The sequence below is a fragment of the Callithrix jacchus genome, chromosome 7 (genome assembly GCF_049354715.1).
Source record: "Callithrix jacchus isolate 240 chromosome 7, calJac240_pri, whole genome shotgun sequence".
NCBI classification, from domain to species: Eukaryota; Metazoa; Chordata; class Mammalia; order Primates; family Cebidae; genus Callithrix; species Callithrix jacchus.
The window spans coordinates 79,695,596-79,720,485 of record NC_133508.1 but is presented as its reverse complement, the minus strand read 5'-3'; the positions used below and the strand labels follow the sequence as shown (position 1 = coordinate 79,720,485).

At 44.2% G+C, this 24,890-nt stretch overlaps 1 long non-coding RNA gene across 2 annotated transcripts in view; it reads right to left on the bottom strand.

The window, feature by feature from the left end:
• LOC118142916 (uncharacterized) overlaps window positions 1-24,605 on the bottom strand; it is a 41,458-nt gene extending 16,853 nt beyond the window's left edge. Inside the window, exons 1-4 of one of the 2 annotated variants that reach the window (XR_004726798.3) lie at window positions 24,499-24,605; window positions 22,825-23,005; window positions 6,964-7,136; window positions 167-291 (exon numbers count right to left, since the gene is read on the bottom strand). This is a non-coding gene — a long non-coding RNA (uncharacterized LOC118142916). Of the gene's footprint in view, window positions 1-166; window positions 292-5,202; window positions 5,326-6,963; window positions 7,137-22,824; window positions 23,006-24,498 lie in introns of those variants that run through there. The other variant, XR_013519968.1, reaches the window with a different exon arrangement.
• Window positions 24,606-24,890: the final 285 nt, after the last annotated feature.

Here is a 24,890-nt window from a genome sequence, read left to right as displayed (position 1 = left end):
ATAGAAATAAAACAATGCCAATATAAGTCAGGAAGAAAATAAATAAAGGTAAAATGTTGACATTAAAACCACTAATTAATGTCTGCACACTGAGACCTAATTGGCCAGGTGTAGTGGCTCATGCCTGTAATCCCAGCACTTTGGGAGGCTGAGGCAGGTGGATTACCTGAGGTCAGGAGTTCGAGACCAGTCTGACAAAAATGGTGAAACCTAAAATGCATCATCAAACAACACTTCTCAAAAACTTCCCCTTTTGCATTGTTGTCTTCCTTCTCCCTTCTGATCTGAAACCTAAGAGAATGAAGAGAGAATGTAGTTATTTCATGTCATTATAATCAGGATTAGGATTAAAATATACCAAGAGTTTAGTTTTGGTTGTTTGTTTGTTTGAGATGGAGTCTTGCTTTGTCACCCAGGCTGGAGTGCAGTGGCGCGATCTAGGCTCACTGAAACCTCCTCCTCCTGGGTTCAAGCAATTGTCTTGCCTCAGCCTCTGGAGTAGGTGGGATTACAGGCATGAGTCACCATGCCTGGCTAATTTTTGTATTTTTAGTAGAGATGGGGTTTCATCATGTTGGCCAGGCTGGTCTCCAACTCTTGGCCTCATGATCCACCCACCTTGACCTCCCAAAGTACTGGGATTACAGGAGTGAGCCACCACACCCTGCCTAGTTTTGTTTTTAAGGATTATTTACCCTAGTGTCTGCACATGTGAGACCCGAAAACTTAGGTTTTTCTTTTTTTCAAAAATGAAATAGTGAGGTTTTTTTCCTGTTAATAATGTAAAAAATGCAGAAGACAGTATCTATATAGCTTCATTCTGTATATGCTGTTTAATCATCTGCTTTTGCTCACAAAACATAATGGATATCTCTCTATATAAAATTTAGGTCTATATTATTATTTTTATTTGCTGCCTGGTGTTCTAGTACATGGATTAAATGAAGTAGCTCTGAGCATCTCCTTTGGTATCAGACAGTCATGGTCAAATCCTGACTCCACATGTACTAGCAGCAGGACCTTGAGCAAATTATTTCACCTCTGTCAGCCCTACTTAGTTCCATTAACTGGGAAAGGGAGATTATAACATCTACCATAAATGCTGCAAAAATTAGATAATGTATAAAAAGAATTTTCAGAATGGCTGACATGATAACAGATGAATAAGTGACAGATACTATCTTTGAAAAGACATCTTATTTTCAATAGTCGCCTATCAATGGGCACATAGATTGCTTGTAATTTTTCCTTTAAAAACAATGATGGAACACATCTCCTTTTATACAGAAAAATCTTCTTGTTTGTGTGATTTTCTTTTTTAATCTATAAGTGAAGTTCTGAGTCAAAGGATATGGACAACATAGTGTTTCTAATTTCTAGCAAAGATTTGTAACACTAAAACTGAGGGAACTTTAACATATAGGCAGTGCAGAGAATCGAGCTGAAGCAGAGCGGTCATGAAATGAAGAAAACGGGAAAAAGTGTAGGCTGTCTTGTGGGACCTTCATTGTACAGGAAGGTAGAGGGAAGACACTACAGGGCAGAAGTTAAGAATACACCCAAGCTCTAAAGTGAGATAGCCTGCATTCATACCCTTGTCTATCCATATTAGCTGTGTAACCTTGGACTGGACAAATAAACTTAAAAAAAATTTATAATATGATTTGGCTCGTGTCCCCTCCCCAAATCTCACCTTGAATTAAAATAATCCCCACTCGTCAAGGGTGGGGCCAGGTGGAGGTAATTGGATCATAGGGGCAGTCCCCCCATGCTGTTCTCATGATAATGAGTGAGTTTCATGATATCTGATGATTTTATAAGCATCTGGCATTTCCCCTGCTTGCACTCATTCTCCCTCCTGCCACACTGTGAAGGTTCCACCATGGTTGTTAGTTTCCTGAGGCCTTCCCGGCCATGTGGAACTGTGAGTCAATTAAACCTCTTTTCTTTATGAATTACCGATTCTTGGGCAGTTCCTTATAGCAGCATGACAATGAACTAACATATCTTATACATAAGAAATATATATGTTTTTCGATTGTGAAGAACACGTTGAAACAAACTGAAGAGGGTTTTACATAGTGCCTGACTCAAGTGAGTGCTCAGTAAATGGTTGCTATTATCAAATATAATAGCAGCTGATTTTAAAAATGAAATGGGAAATAGCAGAGCACAGGAAAAGGAAGAACATTTCCAAACTAATGCTTTGAGAAAACCATAATTTTTGCATTAAAACTAGATGGCAGCACACCAAAACAGAAAATCGTAGACTAATTTCAATTATAAATATAGTTGTAAAATCTCCGAAAAAAATTAGAGCAGGAAAATTAAAATCAGCAGGGTTCTAAATGAATAATAATTTTATGCCCAAAAAGTGGCTAAGTAACTTAGAGACAAGTTTTTACATTTTTCAGTACCTCATTTTCCTCACTCACAAAACAACATGGTAATAATAGAGTAGTAGCTATCTCGTAGGGTGGATGGAATGGTTCTCCGGACGGCCTGCCTTTGCCATCACTTAGGGTGCAGCAGGGAGGCACCACTGGGCTGCATGCTCCATGGAGCCTGAGGAAACAGCGGTGGGGGCAGGGGGACAATGGAAGCCTCTCCGCTTCCTAGTTGGGGCGGGAGCTTACCAGGTGCCGCTGCAGCCCCCCAAACACGGGCTGCAGACCCAGGCCTCCTGCTCCATGGAGCAGGCAGGATCTCTGTTCTACTGGACACAGCTGTATCCACTCAAAGCATGCTGCAGACCTGGGCTTCCCACTCCATGGAGGACGCAGGAGCCCTGCCTTCCTGGGCTGGGCGGCAGCCACCCAAGTTGTGGGTGCAGATCCCAGCCTCCCTGCACTCTCTGGTGCAGCTGCAGCCATCCAAACCATAGCCACAGACCCAGGTCTCCAGCTCCATGGAACAAGCAGGAGCCCTGCCCTCCCACCTCTGCTCAGCTGCAGCCACATAAACTGCAGCTGCAGACTCGGGCATCCCTGCACTTTTGGGTGCCCAGGAAGGCATCCCTGCCTTTGCAGGCTTGGAAGCGCCTGCTCCTGCTGCCTGGCTTCACCCTGCTGTAAGCCCCAGCTCTTATCTCCAAGCAAATCTGGGGTGAGCCCAGGAGCTATGAATGGCACAGGAGGCAGACAGAAGATGGTGAAATGGGTGGGTCCCTGCTGAGGCCCCACCTTCAGGCCAGAAAAGGCATGAAGGCTGGGGACTGGGCTGCCAGTCCCACAGACTGGAGTGGGAACTTGTGGTGCCTTTTCCTGGCCACTCATGGCCACCCATGTACCAATTGGCAGGCACTTCACTTCCTGCCCTCTGAGCCCCATAAAATCTCTGGGCTCAGCCACAGCTGAGCAGGGGATGAGCAGACCAGCTGCAGAAAGGAGCTACCCCAGAAAGGAGCTCTAAGAGGGTCTGCCTACAGAGAGGAGCAACCCACTCTAGGGCCTTCTCTCTGCTGAGAGCTGCAGAGATGACGGGATAACCTGCTTGCAGAGAGGAGCCTCCCACTCCAGGGTCTCCTCTGCTAGGAGCTGAACACTCATTGGGACGCCCCAGCTGCAGAAAGGAGCTACCCCCATAAACCTTTTCTTCAACTTGCTCACCCTCCACTTGTCTGCCTACCTCATTCTTCTTGGTTGTAGGACAAGAACTCAGGACTGATCAAATGGCAGAGCTAAAAAAGCTGTAACACAAACAGGGCTGAAATATGCCCCTTGCTTGCCACATTGTGGGCAAAGAGAAGGAGAGAAGAGCTGCAGCCCCTTGGCGAGCCCAGACCTGGGAGCTCTCTGAGCCAGAGCTGTGACTCCCTCTTTGTGGTCCTGTGGTACCTAGCATCTCCAAGCTTTGAGGCACTACTGCATTCCACAGTGCCAGCTGGGGAAGCTGCTGGCCATGTGCCTGGTCCTGCCACAGCCTCACAGAGAGCTGACTCCCATGCTGGCACTTGGAGCTGCCTGCCCCATGGCAGCAGCTGGCATGTCTGTGCACAGTGGCCAGACCCCACGCTCACACACCCCTCACCACTCCAGGCCTGGTTTGCCTTTGGCAGGCATGGGATCCAGGCTGGTCACAGGAGCCAAGTGCAGCCTGCCAGACCAGGTGGGCAGAATGAGCCCAGCAGCCGAAGCAAAGGTTGGGCAAAGGTACCACAGGTCACAGAGGTGTCCGGCCAAAACAGCAACCCACAAAGATTCCATGAAAGGGTTATGATGGTAAGTTGAGCATAAAGAATTAAGATTACCGAATGGCATAATAACACTTAATAAATGTCAGATAGCAATGCTGTGATTACCACTATCAACACTGAAATATTAGGATGGTTTAACCCTAGGAAAAGAGAAAAACCATGACCAACTTAATTGTTGCTGAAAAGACATTCCATAAAATTCAACACTGACTTCTTTTAAAAACGTTTAGTCACCTAGAAATATAAGTAAGCCTTATATGTACCCAGAACTAAAAACGACAGCAAATATCATTCTATCACTGATGTATTTCAGTATTTTTGGATGTCCTACCCAATGCAATAAATCAACAGCAAGCAGCAAGAGGCACAAATTTAAAAAAATAAGAGACAAATTGTCTCTTATTTATAGATTGTTTGAAGGTAATTTGAATAGTCAGAAATTCTGAGGCAGGGTAATCAATTGAGAAAACTATTAAAATTAACATTCAAAATTCAAGACAAGCATTGAAACTGAGTGTTTAGTGAGATGGCCTGATATAATAATAACATATAAAGCCTGTCGTGGTGGTTCACAGCTATAATCCTGGCACTTTGGGAGGCCGAGGCAGGAAGATTGCTTGAGTCCACGAGGTCAAGACTTCAGTGAGCCATGGTTGCACCACTGTACTCCAGTCTGGGTGACAGAGTGAGACCCTGTCTCAAAAAAGTAAAATAAAATAACATATAGTAGTCAATAGTTTTGCTATATATGCCAGCAATAATTGTATCAGGGCTCTTGATACAAAAGAGCTCTTTTTTTAATCAATAAGGGAAGTAATTGGGGTTAGCAGAAATAATAAAATGCTGGAGAATGAGGATTGGAAAATAAGGAAGAATTGATGATTAATTAATAGTGAAGAATAATTAATGATTAATAGTGAAGAATAATAGAATTAATGAACATTACAAGGTGAAACCCCATCTCGACTAAAAAAATACAAAAATTAGCTGGGCATGGTGATGCGTGCCTGTAGTCTCAGCTACTCGGGCGGCCGAGGCAGGAGAATTGCTTGAACCCAGGAGGTGGAGGTTGCGGTGAGCTGAGATTGTGCCATTGCACTCCAGTCTGGGTAACAACAGCGAAACTCCGTCTCAAAAAGAAAAAAAGAATTAATTGAAGATTAATTAATAGGTAGCAGGAATCATAATAAATAATCACATCGCAAGAACAGGCTACAAATAAATAAGTGCACACATATAAGAAGAAAAAAGAAAGAAAATTAACCTATGCAACAATATTCTTTGCTGCAATGAACTCACCTCTAATCACCTCTGAATCCTCAATCAGTATCAGAGTTCCTAAGAACACCTCATTTGCAAATGCTAACCCAAATGCCAGCCCCTTGGTGAGCCACATTCAGGAACATTCCTCATGAAGCTTATGATCTGTGGTTTCAAATTGTAAATATTTGCTAAACACAACCTACTACCCATGCAGCTAGCTACTGTATATACAAGCAAACTTCCCGATGAGAAAAAGCAGAAATGTTTCCCCAAAACAGTTTTGTCATGGATGTAACTGATGGGAAGTTTCCCCTGTATTCGTGCATTTTATACTTATCTCCATAAATCAGCACTTATATTCCTTCTTTACATCCTCTTCATCAAGCTACCTTCATCTTTTAAGCTAAAGTCCTAAATTCCCAGTTATTTCGCATTATGAGTTTAACTTTTTTCAAAGCATATGAGTTTTTTTCATTAGGATCATTTTTGCATTTGTTGTTGCTGTGATTACAAAGCCTCAGTGGTTTTAAAAGGTCTTCCCCAACACTATTTTTCCCATACTTGACTAACACACAAAAAAATGGAAGTTCTCTTCCCCGCCTCCAGAAACACAACTAAAATGATGCAACAACGGCTCACGACAACCTTCACCTCCCAGGTTCAAGTGATTCTCCTGCCTCAGCCTCCTGAGTAGCTGGGATTACAGGCATGCACCACCACGCCTAGCTAATTTTTGTACTTTTAGTAGAGACAGGGTTTCACCATGTTGGTCAGGCTGTACTTGAACTCCTGACCTCATGATCTGCCCGCCTCTGCCTCCCACAGTGCTGGAATTATAGGCGTGAGCCACCACACCTGGCCACACAAGGATATTTATCTAGCAACAAGTGTCTTTACCAATGAATTGATGCCAGCTCCTGCAACAAGCCCCTGTAACCTATGGTTGCAAAAGACCTTATGTGGACTTCTTGTTTTGTCTTTAAAAGTTTCCTGGGCTGGGCACAGTGGCTCACACCTGTAATCCCAGCACTTTGGGAGGCCGAGGTGGGCAAATCACAAGGTCAGGAGTTTGGGACCAGCCTGACCAACATGGTGAAACCCCGCCTCTACTAAAACTACAAAAATTAGCCAGGCATGGTGGCGTGCACCTGTAATCCAGCTATTCAGGAGGCTGAGGGAGGAGAATCGCGTGAATCTGGGAGGCAGAGGTTGCAGTGAGCTGAGATTACCCCATTGCACTCCAGCCTGGGCAACAGAGTGAGACTTGGTCTCAAAAAAAAAAAAAAAGAAAGTTTCCTTTGCCCCAGCCTCCGCAGATATGCATATGTTTGCCATAGCATGTGCATTCCGGATTGCAATCCTTTTGCTATTCCCAATAAACTCTTTGCTTTGGAGAGCTGGTCTCTTTGTTACTCATTATAGGTTGACAACTGGTGTCAGAGGTGCAAGTGAAGCGAGCTCACCTTGGAAAGACTGGTGGCCCCAGGAATAGAGTGCGTACCCACCTGGGCTCCCTGTGCTCTTCACTTTCATGAGCCACCGTTTTGTTTCTGTCCATCTCCTCATAGATTTTGGACTCACTCCTTTTGGTTGAGCTCTGACTTTATTCAGGATTCGGTTTTATAAAGGCCTCAGGGACATCATCCAACTGGTGAGTACTCTTTAGGTTTCTGCCCACCTAATTTAAAATTTTGGTTAGCTAGATTTCTCTTGTTTCTGAACATCTTCCAAGAGCAAAATAGCATGCTAACAGGCATGAGTCACCGCTCTTTTGACTTTCTGTCTATTGGAGGCACACAGGTTATTGGAGCTGCATGTGCAGGCACCAAACGAAAAGGTTAGAAGCACCCCAACAAATAACCAGACAGAAATGTTGTTTGTGCCCCGTTTGCAGCTGATATATGGTAATACAGAAATGTAGGTTGCACCCTGTTTGCAGCTAGTATATTTGTAGGGTTTTTCTTTTTGCTCTTCAGAGATTAATAAGAAACAAAATGGGATCCCCAATTCTAAGGTATGCAAAAATAGTGCTCCTTCAGAGATTCCAGCCGGCCACATGTTCAAACATGATGGTCCATTATGTTGCATATTTTTTAACTGATGGGCAAATTATATCAAAGAAAATTTAAAATTACAATGACCATTATGTGGAACATTCCATACGAACAACACTGCACTTTAAGAAGGGCATTTAAAAATGAAGGCTCCCAGCCAGGTGCGGTGGCTCATGCCTGAAATCCCAACACTTTAGGAGGCCGAGGCAGGCAAATCATGAGGTCAAGAGATCGAGACCATCCTGGCCAACATGGTGAAACCCCATCTCTACTAAAAACACAAAAATTAGCTGGGTGTGGTGGCGTGCACCTGTAATCTGAGCTACTCTGGAGGCTAAGGCAGGAGAATTGCTTGAACCTGGGAGGCAGAGGTTGCAGTGAGCCAAGACCGCCCCACTGCTCTCCAGCCTGGCGCCTTGAGGCTGAGCGAGACATTGTCTCAAAACAAAACAAACAAACAAAAAGGCTCCCAAATCAGGCCCACCAGGGATACTTACTGAGGTACAGAAGCTCCTAAAAGGATTTCAAACGTTTTCATTGCCTCTTTTAAAAGACTTCACATAAGACAAAGACCTTGAGTGACTTACTTATTTTAAGACACCAAAGAGCATAACAGCTAGCATTAGAGACTCCCTTATCGAGATCAAAAATCTAAAATCACAACAAAGTTCAAATCCTTTAAGCCCACCATAAATTCTTTTTACAGTTCATTCATTTAGCTTAGGAAAGAAACACTTGCAAAAGTTAGTTTGGATTGTTTGTATGTTTGCAGCATGATAGGCATGTCTGGTCTGTTTGGCCTTCTCTCCTAAGCTGAAATATACTCATGGGGTGGAGGGGAGAGGAATTTAATATTGCCAGGAATATTTGCTGTTTGTCCCAGCTGAAACCTGATTGTAAGATATTTTAAAAGGATTTCTTAAGAGCTCTATCATCATAAGTCAGCTTACAGGAAGCTTGTAATTTTGGTGGGTATGGGGGGTGGGGGGAGGTTTCTGTTCTCTCTGTTGGATCCTGCTTCTCCCATGAAAACTTCTCAGTCAAGTAAACCCCTCTTCTTGGCCCCTGCTAACTATATGCTCTGCCCCGTCTGTCTACTTTCTTTCTTGTGGGCGTGATTTTTGGCTATTTAAAAATTGAGCAAATGAAGTATTTTAAAAGTCTTTTCTACTAATACTGGTAAAAGGCATTATGTGATTTGATTTAGAGATAAATGATCATACCTAAAACTGCTAGAAATATAGGAACTAACCCAAAATGCTTGTCAAGTTTACCTGATGTGAATAAATCTTTGGCAAATAAGACTAGTTTAATATTATTCATTTAATAAAAACAGCTGTGTCTTCTGGATTATCAATGAAATATCCATGTGCTTTACTTTAGGGTTCCTGCTTTAGCAATGACTGCCTGCTATGCGCTTGATGTGTAAATGGTTAATGGGAAACTAACCTGGGATGACGGCTAGCTTTGTCTAATGTTCCATTTAACTTCCACGACTATTCTAGGCATAATTATTAAAAACAAGTGATCTGAATAGCTATCACTTGGATAAAGTTTATAAATGAACTTTTTAACAATTATGTTTTATAGTATGTCTGCTTAAAAAATGTTCCCTAAATCTCTTTATTAGCTGCACCCTTAGAGTTTTGCTAGCTTAAATTAAATGATAGATATTCACTGAATAACTAGGTTATTTCCAATTAACATAAAATACTAAAACATAAATTACTGGACATAAATTTAATTTTATTTTTGGCTTTTAAATTTTTATAAAAAGACTAAATATATTTGAATCTGTTAGCAAATATGAAAAAACTGTCCTATGAGGAAGTACGTTTCTAGAAATTATAAAATAAGACAGTTTGCAATGCTTGCTAGTTTTTATTGAAAATTAAGATTTCTAAGAATTTGTAAAAATTCTAACCAATATATGGGAACTAACATTAAAAAGGAAGGCCAGGCGTGGTGGTTCACACCTGTAGTCCCAGCACTTTGGAAGGCCAAGGCAGGTGTATCACCTGAGGTGAGGAGTTCAAGAGCAGCCTGGCCATCGTGGTGAAACCCCATCTTAAAAAAAAAATGAAAAATAAATTTTAAAAATATTAAAAAGGAAAAGGAAAATAACTCCATATGTGAAGAAAGTAAGACATGTTTCTGGTAAGTAGAGCTATGAAGTGTGAAAAATGAGTTTTTTGGTAAGGAAAGTCTAAAGGTGTTTGAATATTTTGTTTTGTTTAGGAGGATCCATAGGAGTTTGCCTTAATGTAGGACAAATATCATCATGCATTTGCAGGCTTCGTGTTTACAGTCACAAAATTCACGTTTCTCCAGGGCTATGGTAATTCTTCTCTTCATCATAATAGAATAAAAGGGTCTTGAACTGTTTGACCGCCCCACAGAACACCACTTTGATGATGTCATGTTAACTGGACCTAGTCAGCAGGAAGTGGCAAGAACTCTGAAGGCCTTGGTAAGACACATGTGCTTCAGAGGGCAAGGGATGATTCCTACAAAGTTCAACATCTTTCAATGAAAAAATATTTCGCAAAGTTAGAAATAGAAGGGATTTGTCTTAATTTGATAAAAAGCTATAAGAAAGAAATCCTATAGCACATTATACAGACTTAGCATAGAATTTTAGATGCATTAGAGTAAGAGCAAGAACAAGGAACAACATGCCTGGTATCCCAGTGGGATACCACGATGCTAGGGGTCCTGGCCAATACAACAAGAAAAATTATAAGTGTAAAAACGGGAAGGAAAAAACCTATTATTAATATTTACAGATGATATGAGCATACACAGAAAATCCAAAATAACCAAGAGACTAAAACCCATACAAGAGTTAAGGAAAGTGTCCATATATAAGATCAATTGGCTAAAAATATCTGTGATATTTCTTCCAAAAGTGCATAACCTGAATCTAATCATTAGGAAACATCAGATAAGCCAAAATTAAACAACATTCTAAAAATAAAGTGGCTTGTGGTGGTGGGCAGAAGATATCCGTGTCCTGATCCTCGGAACCCATGAATATATTAGATTATATGGCAAACGGGAACAGGGATTGCAAATGGAATGCAAGTTGCCAGCTGGCTGATTGTGAGATGGGAGCATATCCTGGATTATCCTGAGGGAGTACCTAATGTAATCACAAGAGTCCAAATAAGTGGAAGACAAAGATAAGAGAGAGAGAGAACCAGATAGATGGCAGCATAAAGTTGCTGGCTTTGAACATGGAAGACTTGAGTCAAGGAAAGGAGGTGGCCTCTAGAAATCGGGAATGGATTCTCCTCTAGAGCCTTCAGAAGGAGTATAGCCCTGCCAGCACCTGATTTGAGCCCAGTGAGACTCACTTCAGACTTTACACCTCCAGAACTGTAAGATAATTAGTGTCATTTTAAGCAACTAACTTTGTAGTAATTTGTTACAGCAGCAATAGAAGTTAAGGTACTAGCGCCTTCAAACACATCAAATGTTTTATGAAAAAAAAAAAAAAAAAAAAAAAAAAAGATCAGTCCAGGTGCAGTGGCTCACACCTGTAATCCCAGCACTTTGGGAGGCTGAGGCGGGTGGATCATGAGGTTGGGAGTTTAAGACCAGCCTGGCCAACAAGGTGAAACACTGTCTCTACTAAAAATACAAAAATCAGCCAGGTATAGTGGCTCCAGCCTGTAATCCCAGCTACTCAAGAGGCTGAGGCAGGAGAATTGCTTGAACCCGGGAAGCAGAGGTTGCAGTGAGCAGAGATTGTGCCACTGTACTCCAGCCTGGGCAACAAAGCAAGACTCCATCTCAAAAAAAAGGAAAAAAAAGGCTAAAGAGACATGGCAACTGGAATCAATACTTGAATAAAAATCTTCTTTTGCTATAAAGAACTCTGTTAGAACAACTGGAGATACCTGAACAAGGTCTGTAGATTACAAATAGTAGGTATTGATGTTAATTTCCTGGGTTTGATCATTATATTGAAGTTATTAAGATAATGTTCTTATTTGGGGTCTATATATACCCTGAAATATTTAGGAGTAAAGGAGCAGCATTTCTGCAACTTACTCTTGAAAATTCAGAAAAAGTACATACACACACACACGCACCCAACAGAGACACACACACACACACACACACACACACACACACACACACACAGAGATGTGTAAAGTGCTCATTGGGTTTTTGTATTATTATAGCTTTGTTGCAACTTTTCTGTAAGTCTAACATTATGAAAAAATTAAGGTAAAAGATAATGCTTTCAGTCCAAGTTGTAGCAAAACAATGACTACTTAGATTTGCAGACATCTGGATTTATTTCTAATAACTGCAGGAATGTCTACTTTCAGTAGGAGAATTCCAAAGTTTTATTGCATACATAAGCCTTCTATATTAAATATTGACACTGGTAATCTAAGATAAGTTAACGTGTAGGGGTCAAGCTGTTCATAACAACATTTCCAGATATCAGTGCTATATTTCACTTTCATATAGAGACAATTTGCTTCTATTTCGGGTTTTGTCCAGTTACATTCATTCTTGTATCTGGCTATAAATATTTTATTCCAATTTTTATCTAATAGTAAAATCACAGTGTAGCAAGATAATCTCCAAGAATACAGTCTGTTAATCGGTTTTGCCTATTATGCCTCTTCTGTTTCAAGGATCCTTCACACTTAATACTAAAGATTCTCAGACATATCTTCATCATTCATTGGATTTCAACTGTGTGCTTTGTAGGATTCACTGCTCACCACTGTCTCTGGTACTATTCAGCTTCTCTATCCTGGGAGTCTCAATTCCCGTAATTCGTGATATGAGATATACAGATGGTCCATCTTCACAAGTAAAGAACTGCAGACTGATATGGTTTGGACATGTGGCCCCGCCCAACTCTCTTGATGAATTGTACTCCCTAGTGTTGTAGGTGGGGCCTGGTGGGAGGTGACTGGAGCATGGGGGTGGTTTCTCATTAATGGTTTAGCACCATCTTCCTAGTGCTGTTCTCCTGATAGAGTTCTCATGAGATCTGGTTGTTTAAAAGTGTGTGGCACCTGGGCCCTCTCTCTCTTCCTCCTGCTCCGGTCATGTAAGACATATCTGCTTCTCCTTGGCCTTCTGCCATGATTGTGTAATAAGTTCCCTGAGGTCTCCCCAGAAGCAGAAGCCACCATGCTTCCTATACAGCCTGCAGAATTATGCGCCAATTAAACTTATTTATTTATTTATTTTCTGAGACAGAGTTTCACTCGCATTGCTCAGGCTGGAGTGTGATAGTGCGATCTCAGCTCACTGCAACCTCCGCCTCTCGGGTTCTAGCAATTCTCCTGCCTCAGCCTCCCAAGTAGCTGGGATTACAGGCACCCACCACCACGCTCAGCTAATTTTGTATTTTTAGAAGAAACAGGGTTTCACCATGTTGGTCAGGCTTGTCTTGAACTCCTGAGCTCAGGTAATCCACCCACCTTAGCCTCCCAAAGTGCTGGGATTACAGGTGTGAGGCACTGTGGTGGGCCTAAATCTCATTTCTTTTTTTTTTTTTTGAGATGGAGTTTTGCTCTTGTTACCCAGGCTGGAGTGCAATGGCGAGATCTCGGCTCACCGCAACCTCCGCCTCCTGGGTTCAGGCAATTCTCCTGCCTCAGCCTCCTGAGTAGCTGGGATTACAGGCATGCGCCACCATGCCCAGCTAATTTTTTGCATTTTTAGTAGAGACGGGGTTTCACCAAATTGACCAGGATGGTCTCCATCTCTTGACCTCGTGATCCACCCGCCTCGGCCTCCCAAAGTGCTGGGATTACAGGCTTGAGCCACCGCACCTGGCCCCATTTCTTTATAAATTACCTAGTCTTAGGCATTTCTCTTTTTTTTTTTGTCAGGGGGCACCAACAACATGGATCAGGCATTTCTTTTCTTTTTTTTTTTTTTTTGAGATGGAGTTTTGCTCTGTCATGCAGGCTAGAGTGTACTGGCATGATCTCCACTCACTGCAACCTCCACTTCCTGGGTTCAAACAATTCTCCTGCCTCAGCCTCCCAAGTAGCTGGGATTACAGGCACATCCCACCACAACTAGCTTTTTGTATTTTTGTTAGAGATGGAGTTTCACCATGTAGGCCAGGTTGGTCTCAAACTCCTGACCTCAAGTGATCCGCCCACCTCAGCCTCCCAAAGTGCTGGAATCACAGGCGTGAGCCAGCAGGCCCAGCCAGAATTTCTTTATAGCAGTGCGAGAATGGAGCAGGTTGAACACACAGACCTAAACAATAAGATGTTATTTTCCATTCATTAATCAGGCTCTTCGTGTTTTCTTTAAGATAATAGCAAAGTTGGCAAAGATGAAGAGAGAAGGCTATTTTTGTGGCTAGTGGTAGGAGTGTAGATGGATCTATTTTGGAAAAGCAATTTGGGTTTATGTTTTAAAAGCCTTCAAAGTATATACCCCTATATGCTGGGTGTTGTTTTTGCCTGTCTTGCAACCATTGTTTCTTAATCTCACAATAGCATCTTAATTCCCTTTGAGAAAATACAGACTTGCTGGGATTGCTTATCAAACTGCCTCCTCCCTTACCCAAGAGGAGGGCAATAACTCAAGAGAAGTTAGTCATATTCTGTTTCCTGAGAATTTGAATCCTGGGATTAGAGTGAGAAGTTAATAGATGTTAGTAGCAGCAGCAGTACTATCACTATGACTAATGTCTACTGGCTTCTCACTCTGTCCTAGGCACTATCTTGAGTATTTTATATCCTTACACACAGCTGTATAAGTAAGGCCATATTATTATCCTTATTGGTAGATGAGGGTAATAATGGTCACACAGCCAGGCACAGTGGCTCAGGCCTGTAATCCCAGCACTTTGGGAGGCCGAGGTGGGTGGATCACCTGAGGTCTGGAGTTCGAGACCAGCCTGGATACGTGGTGAAACCCCCATCTCTACTAAAAACATAAAAATTAGCTGGACATGGTGGTGGGTGCCTAATCCCAGCTACTTGGGAAGCTGAGGCAGGAGAATCACTTGAATCTGGGAGGCAGAGGTTGTGGTGAGCCGAGATTGTGCCACTGCACTCCAGCCTATGCGACAGAGCAAGACTCCTTCTCAAAAAATAATAATAATAATAATGGTGGCACAAAGATCAATCACCATTGAGGATACTTTAATGATACTGTGTTAGTTATTCACTGCTGCAAACAGGTTACCCTAAAACTCAGTGGCTGAAAATAACACATATTTATTACCTCACAGTTTCTGTAGGTCATGAATTCTGGAGTTCTTAGCTGATAGTTCTGGCCCAGGGTCTCTTATGAGATTGAACTAAAGCTGTCGGCCAAGCCACAGTCATCTGCAGTCCCAGCTTGACGGAGACAAGAGGATTGACTCAGATGGTCCACTCATGTGGCTGGTGGCGGGACTCGGTTCCTCAGCACCTAGGCCTCCCCTGGGGCTGCTTTACTGTCTTCATGACGTGGCAGTAACAGGTGATCAAAGGCAGAGGAAGGTGGAAGCCACATGTTTTCTACGGCCTCGCCTCCGAGTCTCACACTCTCACTTCCAGCACATTTTATTCAGTAGGCATCAGTCACTAGGTATAGTTCGCACTCACCTATAGGGGAACTAGATTCCACCTCTTGAAGGCAGGAATGTAGAAAGATTTGTGGACATCTTTTAAAACTACAGGTTGAATATTCTTGCTTGAGACCAGAAGTATTTCGGTTTTTGGATTTGGATTTTTTTTTGCAGATTTTGGAAGATTTCTCTATGCATAATGGGATATCTTTTGAAGAGGACCCAAGTCTAAGCATGAAATTTGTTTATGTTTCATATATATCTTATACACATAGCCTGAATGTAATTTTATACAATATTTTAAATAATATACGCAACCCATCACATGAAGTCAGGTGTGAAATTTCTACTTGTGGGAGCTCAAAAAGTTTCAGGCTTTGGAGCATTTTAGATTTTGGATTTTCAGAGTAGGGGAGTTCAACCAGTACCACTAACACCATCCATTGGCTCTGTTACATAGATGAGTAGATTTTCTCTGGTTCTCATCTTATCTATAGATTTGTTCAGTCTTTTCTTTGATGTTTTGAATTACATTCCCCTAAAAAAAAAAAAACTCTCCTTTTTATCTTAAGCTATTTCTGTTGCTTTCAACAACAACAAACAAAAACAAAACTGAACAAAACAAAAAGTAGCCACTTCCGGGCCAGTCACTGCTCTTCCAGAGTTCTGTCTTAGCCCAGGTCCCTTATAAAAGGGAACCTGAGGCAAAGTTTACATGCTAAATCTTCTTGGGAAGTACGATCCCAGAGCAACAAGAGTGAGGGGGAAAGAGAAGTGAAGCAGGGAGAAAAGAAAGCAAATACAAGGTGATGCAACACTGTGTTTCACAAGAAGGCCCAGGCAGCTGCGCGGTCGTGGAGAACAGCTTACCAACGGTTTGTGGAGAACAGCTTACCAACGGTTTGTGCCGAAGGCTACACCCTGAAGCACACCCTGGTGGTGTCAGAAGATGAAGCATGAAGAGTGGAGGAGAGTGGGGGGCAGGGATCTCCACTGAATAAAAGGAGCTAAACTGGGTTTGACACAACCCGCCCCTGGCATCACTCAGATCTGTTCATGTCCTCTTATGATATGTGGCTGTCATATCCATATTGGAAAAGGGACACTGCTAGTCCATGACATGCAACATTAATGCCGTTACTTAAATTATTGCCTATAACTGGTTATAATCAAGGGCCTATCAATGACAAGGCTAGTAATAAGTAGCTTAATCCAAAATCTTCTAAAGTCTAGAATTTTTTGAGCTCTGACATGATGCCACAAGAGGAAAAATTTCACACCTGACCTCACATGATGGGTTGCTTATATTATTTAAAATACTGTGTAAAGTTACCTTAATAAACTACTTATTACTAAATAGCTATGGCAATAGAACATTATCATAGAAATTTCAGCGCTGTTTCTTGGTTGGCAAAAAAGGAGGGATAAAAAAATAGATTTAAAGTCTGGGTGTGGTGGCTCACGTCTGTAATCCCAGCACTTTGGGAGGCCAGGCGTGTGGATCACAAGGTCAGGAGTTCAAGACCAGCCTGGCCAAAATGGTGAAACTCTGTCTCTACTAAAAAAATACAAAAATTAGCCAGGCATGGTGGCACACACCTGTAATCTCAACTATTCAGGAAGCTGAGGTAGAGAATGACTTGAATCCTACAGGCAGAGGTTGCAGTGAGCTGAGATCGTGCCACTACTCTCCAGCCTGGGTGACAGAGCAAGACTATCTTTAAAAAAGAAAAGATTTTAAAAAGAACATTACGATAGAAATAAGGAATACGAAGACTGTGGGAAGGGCTGGCTTCCTCTGAGCATGTTGGAAAAATAAATGGCAAGGTCAGAGCTTTAAATTCTCAGCTGGCTACATAGGTAGGAAGCCAGAAAACATGACCAGCTTGAAGGAATCCCTTATTTTTTGTAGTGCAAAGCCTAGATTTCTGAATACCAGGATCTGTTCCTGTGGTTGACCAAAGTACATATAAATTAAATTGACAGCCTTGCTTTTTAAATATGAAGTTATATTGTTGATAGAAAAAGACAGACTCAGAACTGTAATAGAGGCATTTGGGTAGATTTAAACTCCCTTGAACCCCCAAATTATTCTAGTCCTCTTTGCCTTAAAAAACAGCCCTTCCTCTCATCTGAAGATGTTAGCTGCCCCTTTCCTGAGGATTCTATAGTTATCTTGCTAGAGGTAGTCACCTTGAAGAAGCATCCTGATGGTTTTCAAAACCCATACACATGATCCATCATTGCTTCCAGACACATAATAATACTCAAATTGCAATAGATCCAAAGAAAAAGAGAAGGACTACAGAACTACAAAGTGTGTCTCAGAATAGGAACAAAATGGATGATTTAATAAAGAAAATGTGGCATATATACACAATGGAATACTGTGCAGCCATAAAGAAGAATGAAATCATGTTTATTGCAGTAAAATGGATAGAACTAGAAGCTATTATCCTAAGTGAAACAACTCTGAAACAATTGAATACCACATGTTCTCACTTATAAGTGGAAGCTAAATAATGTGTGCACATGGGCATAGAGTGTGGAATGATAGACATTGGATGGAAGGGTGGGAGGAGGGTGGGGGATGAGAAATTACTTAATGGGCACAATATGCACTATTCGGGTGATGGATACACTAAAAGCCCAGATGTTATCACTAGTCGAAATATCCATGTAATAAAACTACACTTAATGCAACCTTAAATTTACACAAATTAAGAAAGAACAAGGGACCAGGTGCATTGGCTCACATCTGTATTCCCAGCACTTTGGGAGGCCAAGGCAGGCAGATCACATGAGGTCAGGAGTTTGAGACCAGCCTGGCCACCATGGCAAAACTCCATCTCTACTAAAAATACAAAAATTAGCCGGGTGTTTTGTATTTGTATGGCGGGCACCTGTAATCCTAGCTACTTGGGAGGTTGAGGCAGGAGAACTGCTTGAACCCAGGAGATGGAGGTTATAGTGAGCCAAGATCATGCCACTGCACTCCAGCCTGAGTGACAGAGCAAGACTCTGTCTCAAAAAAAAAAAAAAAAGATATCAAAAACACCCAAAGTATTGCAAGTTTTTGCCAGTATACATTTTGCAAGGCTGGGAAATATTTATGGAAGTGGATTCCAAGAGTGTTATACCTGAGAAAGAAAACTGTAATTTTTGATGGCACTGAATTCATTGACACAGATATGTTATAGCAAGAAACTGAGAGTGGCTATAACAGCTTACTGGGCTGGTTAACTGAAACTTGGACTTAAAGGTGGCCTACATTACATTTAGGAGAAAGGTCACAACTTCCTTGGTGTACTATAAAACAACATATCCAAAGACAGAGAGCTAGGAATGCCAGTCCGCGGGGACCTCTAAAAGCAGAATGCTTTTACCTCGTGGAGTTATCAATACACCTTCACTTTTTTCACTCAAAGCTATATCAACTCTCCAGCCCTCTATCAAAATCTAGCCTGCCGGGACCTAATCATTTCACCGTTTCATGGGAGATCATGCTAGCCTACTACACTGATAAAGTCATATTGATTGGATGGGGTGAGACTACTTGATACCCTTGACACGCTGGTAAGACAGATACTTAACAGATGCTATGAAACAAATTCCAAACCAAAACCGAGGAACCTACTGCCTTAGAGAAATGTGTTGCTTCCAGTGGTCTCTAGCACATCAAAGTATCCTTTATAAGGTGAACACGAAAATATCTCTTTCAAGATTAAGGATAGTTGGTGCATCTGGCATCTCCCATCACAAAGAAAGAAGCCCAACATATTAGATTTTGGAGGCAACATCAATCTCATCTGGGCATGCCACTATGGCCTATTTACTGAGTAAGCCATGAAGACTGCCACAAGGGGGCAGTGTGGGGTCTTGGAAAGTTCCCTGACTTCAACCAGTTGGGTAGAGGGGGTGGGGGGAATCTTGAGCCTATTTTCTCATGTGTAAAATGAAAATAAATACCTTCCTCGGAAGGCTATGGTACTGTAAAATGAGGTAACAGGTGAAAATCTCCTTTCAAGTACACAACTTCAGGTGCCGGCTGTGCCACTCTGCCACTGGATGCTATGCCAATGACAAATTTTTTCAGCCAAGAGTAAAAATTATTCCCTAAGCATTGCCAAAAATCCTATGTTTTTCTATTAAGTTGTATCACAGTTACAGAAGTGTATATGAAACACTGATGTAGAGTTTAAAAAATAATTATGATGTAACACCCTTCTAACTAGCACTTGAGTCAGAAATACAGTATTGTCAGTGGCCCCTAACCCTGTGCGAGGTCACCCTAGTGAGGATAAGGAGCAAGTGGGGCCTGAAATATACCAAGTTTCTACTCAGAACTGTTAGGTGAAATACGTACCGATCACCCCTCCCCCACCCCCGCCCCTACTCTGAAAGGACAAGCTGGGGTTATTCTGAGCTCATCTCACCCCACTTCTCTAGTGGGGCAGGCAGATGCTGGCTCTCCTCCCTTCCAGGACATCATACACAGAACACCAGGGGGCGGCAACTCCCCACAGATATTGGTACGTGGGCCAACAACACCTAAACCAAGGATGAAGCAGCTTGGCATTCTACTTTTTTTTCTTTTCCTCTTTTCCATGTCCCTCTCCTCTGCAGGCCTGCAGAATACATCATAGTGGCATAGCGTGAAGATTCATGGCTGTAGTAACAAAGATGCCTAGGCTTCAACCCCAACCTACCACTGACTACTTTTGACCTTGAACAAGTGACCCCACTTCTCCTAGCTATGGTTCCCTTATCCAGAAAAATAGAGTACAAAACACTACCTACCCCACAGGATTGTTGGAATGATTAAGTGAGATAATGTGGGTAAACAGCAAAACATTATCCAAATATTAGTTGTCTGTAGGCGTCATAATAATTAACCTAAGGCAGGCATGGTAGCTCACACCGGTAATCCTAGCACTTTGGGGGGCCAAGACAGGTGGATCACCTGAGGTCGGGAGTTCACCTGTAATCCCAGCTACTCGGCAGGATGAAGCAGGAGAATCGCTGGAACCCCAGAGACAGAGGCTGCAGTGAGCTGAGATAGTGCCAGTGCACTCCAGCCTAGGTGACAGAGTGAGACTCTGTCTAAAAAATAAATAAATAAATAAATGATAACCTAATTATCACCCATCCTGGCAGGCAGGGTAGGTAAATATGCTTCCCAAGTTTCTGATGAACAAATTGACCCACAGAATCATGATGATAATATGGTTTCATTTACTTTTTGTTGTTGTTGTTGAGTTTTTTTTTGAGACAGAGTTTCCTTCTGTTGCCCAGGCTGGAGTGCTGTGGTGTGATCTTGACTCATTGCAACCTCCGCCTCCTGGGTTCAAGTGATTCTCTTGCCTCAGCCTCCCAAGTAGCCGAGACTACAGGCATGGTCAACCATGCCCAGCTAATTTTTGTATTTTAGAGATGGGGTTTCACTGGGTTGGCCAGGCTGGTCTTGAACTCCTGACCTCAGGCGATTCACTTGCCTCAGCCTCCCAAAGTGCTGAGATTATGGGCATAAGCCACCGTGCCTGGCATGGTTTCATTTTCTGAGACTCTCCTTCAACCCTTTTGCCATGGTGACAGCTGGCCTTCAGAGACTCACTGACAACCCTTTGGAGATATTTGGGGTTCTAAGGCCCAAATATGTTATGAGTGCTAAAAGCCACGTAACTAATCAGTGGCCACATCTGGAGCCAAAGGACCAGCCCACTGTGCTCCCAGTCCAGGGATCCAGGCACTTTCCCGCCACCTCATTAACTGTGCTCAACTGCTTACTACAGGATCCCATCTGTGAGTCTTATCTTCCTGCCTAGACTGTGAGCTAAAAGAGAAAAAAATAATTCTCAAGGGATATTTATTCTTATGGAAAAGCATTTATGCTATGTTGCTAAATGAAACAAGGGATTTGTAAAACAGTTTGTACAACATGATCCCAGTGTGTATTTATGTGTACTGGCAGAGGAGAAAAGTAGAAAGTCATGACCCACAATGGTAAAAATGCTTATCTCTGTGTGGCAGAATTACAGGTGATTTATGTGTTTTTCCCTTACACTATAGCATCTGTTTCTAGATTTCTCCCATGAACATGTTTGACTTCTATGATTAGAACTAATATCCGTGTGTGTGTGTATTATACTATCTCAATTGTCCATTTAGGAAATTACTACATTAAGAGTCAGAGAGCATGGGCTGCCCTCCCTCAATAATTTATCATGACTTTGCACAAACTTCTTAACCCCTGAGCCTCAGTTTCTCCACCGGAAATATGAGAATATCACCCATCACCCTGTCCCCAGAAGGCTCCAAACCTCCCTTGTCTGGCTGCCATGAGTCATTCCCCTTCTCTTCAGCCAAGCTTCTGAGCAGTCACAGAACACCTGCCTCTGCCTCCACTTCCCCATCCCATTAATTAACCACTCACCTAGCTGCAGCTTGGGTTCTGTTCCCTCTTCTGCAAATCGGATTCTACACAGGTGGCCTCTTCAGTGCCAAAGCCGACCAGCTCCGTGCTGCCTTTTCCTCCACCTCGCCCTCCTTGTCTCGCTGTCTCCCCTGACAGGGCTCTCTTGAATGCTCCCGCCTTGAAGTACACTCTTCCCTCACCTTCTGTGACCGCAGCTTGCCTCAGTTTCCTCAGCCCCTGTGGCTGCTGCTTCTCCCAAGGCTCTGGCTCAGAAGGGGTTCCCTGGGTTGCGGGGGCCCCTTTCCTCTCTTCGCTTCGTGCATGACCTCTCCCAAACCAGCAACCTCTGGCACCACAAGCAACGAGTGACCTGCACTTCCCAAATCTCTCTCCTGGACCCCACCCCGCTACCCTCCTGCTGTCAGAAGCTGAGAACCTTCTCTCCCCAGTTCCCTCCCCATTCCACCAATCCTCCTCTGAAAATGGTTTTTCAGGTGCTGTTCACCCAGGGACAAACTCGAGACCGCTCAGTAAGGAGTTCTGCCCACCTTCCTGCAGCCCTGCTGAGGACTCCAGCCAGTTAACCCAGGGGGCGGCGTCATGGACCTCATCATGGCGTCTCATCAACATGATTCTTCTGGACTCCTCCCAGTATCCCTGCCTTCTCTCTGTCCCTCTGGACAAGCCTTAAATACAGGCCTCACCGCCGGGAGCATCACAGCTATTACAGAGCACTGGCCAGGATTGGGCATTGAAGGCTCTGCCTATAATCTCATTTCTTTCTCATGACAACCATGGGAGTGAAATACTATCATTTTTTCCATTTCTTTCTTTCTTTTTTTTTTTTTCTTAATAAAGACAGGGTCTCACTATTTTGTCCAGGCTTGTCTCAAACTCCTGAACTCATGCTATTGTCCTGTCTTGGCCTCCCAAAGTGCTGGGATAATAGATGCAAGCCACCGGGCATGGCCTGCTACCTCCATTGCAATGATGAGAAAAGTGAGTCACGGAGAGTTTAAGTAACCTGCTCAGGGTTGGGGAGTTATGTAGTTACCAAAGTCTTAGAGCTGGGATTGGAATACTAGGTAATCTGATTCAACTGCGGATCATGTGCCCTAAACCACTTGGCTACATGGCAATTTTACCTCGTACCAGAATCACCTATAGGATAAAGTCCACACCTGCCTGCAAGGACCTCACGTGTAGCTCAGACACACCATTTCAGTCCTAGAACCCAGTGTGTTCAGTTGGCACCCTCTCACACTCCGTCCTGACTGCACTCCTCTGCCCCACTTTCACACCTTCACCCATGTCTTCTTGCCACCCAGAGCCTCAACCCCACCTCCATGTGTTGAAATGCTCCCATCCTCCAAGGCCTTCTCAAAAGCCTCTTCCTCTGTGCAGGGTAGGTCACACAGTATGATGGGGGACAAGCCCGTGGCGATGGGGAGACAGCAGGCCTGATGACATGGTTCTTGCCCTTCCAGAAGGTGACTGGGGGATCCAGACCCCTCACTGTGGGCCTGTAAGATAGAGGGGGTGAGACTAGATTACCTTTAGGAGCCCTTCTTGCTCTAACAGTGTGAGATGCTACTGCTTTCACAATCCCCCCACATGGAGGTAAAGTTGCCTTTTTAAATCCCTTTAACAGTCACAGAATGGAGAGAATGTCAGGGCTGGGAAGGACTTCGGAGGAAACGAATCTCACCCCCTCACTCCCCTCCCCCACCAAGCCTGGCAAACCATCTGGGGAGTGGTGGGAGGGAGGCAGTGCTCTCTGATCCACCAAGAACCCATCTCAGCAGGTCCCCAGCCCCGCAGAGAAAGGGTAGGAGGAGCCTGGAAGGGCAAAAGCTGCAGAGCCTGGCTCTGGGCCTGGCCTGGGCTGCCCAGCTCCAGGAGGCCTCAGTAGTTTTCCATAACCAGCAGGCCAGCAGCCCAGGACATGTGCTCCCCTAGCCCATGGGCCCCCACATTCCTCTGCACATTCAGGCAGCAAAATGGCATTCAGGGCTCCGTTGGGGGCGGAAACAGACACACACAAAGACTCACAGATACAAGTTCAGCCACAGACACACAGACCCAGAGAGATAACGCAGATCCTGGCAGGGTCAAAGTGCTCAGACCCGAACAGCACCCACAGATACAATACACCCACCCCACCGGAGCCACCACGACCATTCTCAGGGGCACATGTGTGTAAGAGCATCAAAAAGATATTCATCCTGTGTGGACACACAGGCACACGCATAGCGGGCAGTCACATGCCCACTCAGCAGTCGCCCCCATGCCCTTGCCGCCTCCCTCCTCCTCTGAGCCCCCGCACTCCTTGTCTAGGTCAAATCTTGGGCAAGGAATGGAAAAAAGTCCTAAGCTGCCCCAGCTGTGGGAGTCAGGACAGAAGCCAGACAGTCTGGGGAACCAGCTGAGCTTTTTCCCTGCTGAGAAGGCCCCATTTTTTAATTCCACAGAATTCCCAGGACCCATCCTGTTCCCGGAGACCAGGGTAAGGCTGGATGCTGGATGCTGGGTGGTTCCCCAGCCTACCTCATGGCTCTATCTGTAGCCTCTGGGGTTCCAGCTCCATCCCCAGCTGCACGGGGAGGGCAGAGGGGCTTCTTGAAAGTCATCTCCCAGACGCATTGCCCTCCAGTCCTCTGTCCAGCCACCTGGCACCTCCACCCTCACCCCATCTCCCTCCTTCAGCCCCACTTCTGTCCTTCAGGAGATTAATGGAACTCATTCCCCAGGGCCACCACACTGAACCAACCAGACACAAGGCCTTGAGCAGGGGGACCCTGTGACTTAGGCCCATGCCAAGCCTCTGGCTGGATGTCCAGTGAGTACCTGGAGTCAGAGGTCTGCTGGGACGGCCTGGCCCCCATATGTGGAGTGGGCAGTCCTGGGCTCCAGTCTCAGCCTCACTCAGTTCTTGTCTTAGGACGTTGGGCAGGCGGCTTCAATTCTGAGCCTCAGAGTCCCTCATTTATAAATTGATACTAAAAATGCCACCTACCTCTCAACAACAAATACAGAGTTAATTCAGAACTCTGGCTTTAACCAAAAAACAGGTTGCGCGACTTGGGCTAGATTCGACCTCTCTTGGCCTCAGCTCCCCTGTCCGCAACGGTAGCCCTTGCCACCCAGGATGTACAGAGCAGGTGGCCTCCTGGGGGCCTCCCGCCAATGGGCTCCCCTCCTCCGCGCCCACCTTGCCCCCAGCCCCGCCCCCCGTTCCCACGCCTGGTCCCAACCGGCAGGGCTGTCAGCCGGAAGAGATTTGCAGCCGGAGAGGAATCAGCTGGGTCGGCACAGAGGCCGCCTTGTCCCGGTGGGGACCCCAGCCCGCGCAGTCACGTTGCTCTGCAGGCGGCCGGGGTGCCAGCGCCCAGCCCGCCCCCGCCCGGC